Consider the following 1,623-nt stretch of genomic DNA (forward strand, 5'->3'; position numbering starts at 1 on the left):
ATCCTGGAAGAGACCACTGGTGTCCTGTGGGATGGGGGGGTGTTTATCCTGGAAGAGACCACTGGGTCCTGTGGGAGGGGGGGCGTTGTTATCTGGAAGAGACCACTGGTGTCCTGTGGGATGGGGGGGTGTTGTTATCCTGGAAGAGACCACTTGTGTCCTGTGGGATGGGGGGGCGTAGCTAGCTAGCATAGCCCTGACCTTGTGTTTAGCCAAGCTGACAGCAGCTAGCTAGCATAGCTTGGTCCTGAAACTTCTTATGGATGGTGGCAGTATTGAGTCGCTTGGATGACTGACGTGCCCAGAGTAAACTGCCTGCTACTCACGCCCAGAAACTAAGATATGCATATTATTAGTAGATTGGATAGAAAACACTTGACGTTTCTAAAACTGTTTGAATGATATCTGTGAGTATAACAGAACCCATATGGCAGGCAAAAACCTGAGAAAAAAATCCAACAGGAAGTGATTTGTAGTTTTCTATCTAATCCCTGTTCAAACTACAGTGTCTGGGGGTCATTTTGCACTTCCTAAGGCTTCCATTGGCTGTCAACAGCCTTTAGAAACTTGTTTTATCCTCTATGTTACTAGGCAGAGAATAGGAGCTCACTCAATCAGTGGACTGCCTGGGACCAGTAAGTTTTTTACTGCGCGGGCACATTTGGCGCGCCGCTCCCTTTTCATCTGCAATGAATATGCTATTGTCCGGTTGGAATATTATCGACGTTTTATGTTAAAAAGACCCCAAGGATTGATTGTAAACAACGTTTGACATGTTTCTACGAACGGTAATGGAACTATTTGACTTTTTGTCTCTGGTTTTACGCTCGCGCGGTATGCCTTTGGATAGTGATCTGACGCACGAACAAAAAACGGAGGTATTTGGACATAAATATGGAGTATTCGAACAAAAATAACATTTCTTGTGGAAGTAGCAGTCCTGGGAGTGCATTCGCCGAAGATCGCAAAGGTAAGGAAGGGATTTATATATACTAATTCTGAGTTTGTCGACTCCAGAACTTGGCGGTAACTGTATAGCTTGCTTTGATGGCTGAGCTATGTAACTCAGAATATTGAAAAATGTGCTTTCGCAAAAGCTATTTTAAAATCTGACACAGCGGTTGCATTAAGGAGAAGTGTATCTATAATTATTTCAATATAATAACTGTGTAAATTTTATACTTATGATGAGTAGTTCTGTAAATTGAACTGCTCATTCACCGAAAGTTTGGTGGGCATACATTTTCTGAACATCACGCGCCATGTAAAATGGGGTTTATGAGGATATAAATATGAACTTTATCGAACAAACATACATGTACACTGCGTGCACAATTATTAGGCAAATTGTATTCCTTGGGATTAAATTTTATTGTTGAACAAACACAATGCTCTCAGTCAATCCAAAACGTTATTGAACCTCAAACCTGAATGTTTAACAAAGGAAAAGTGAGTTTTGTCTTTCTCGGGAAAATATATAGTGTGCACAACTATAAGGCAACTATTAGTGTGCAGAATTATTAGGCAACTAAATTACAAAAAAATTCTCTCAATCACTTGTTTATTCTAAATTTTTTGAGTAACTGTAACAGATAAGTAACCAAAATTACATCAATTAAGTGG

This window comes from Salmo trutta, unplaced genomic scaffold (genome assembly GCF_901001165.1).
Source record: "Salmo trutta unplaced genomic scaffold, fSalTru1.1, whole genome shotgun sequence".
NCBI classification, from domain to species: domain Eukaryota; kingdom Metazoa; phylum Chordata; class Actinopteri; order Salmoniformes; family Salmonidae; genus Salmo; species Salmo trutta.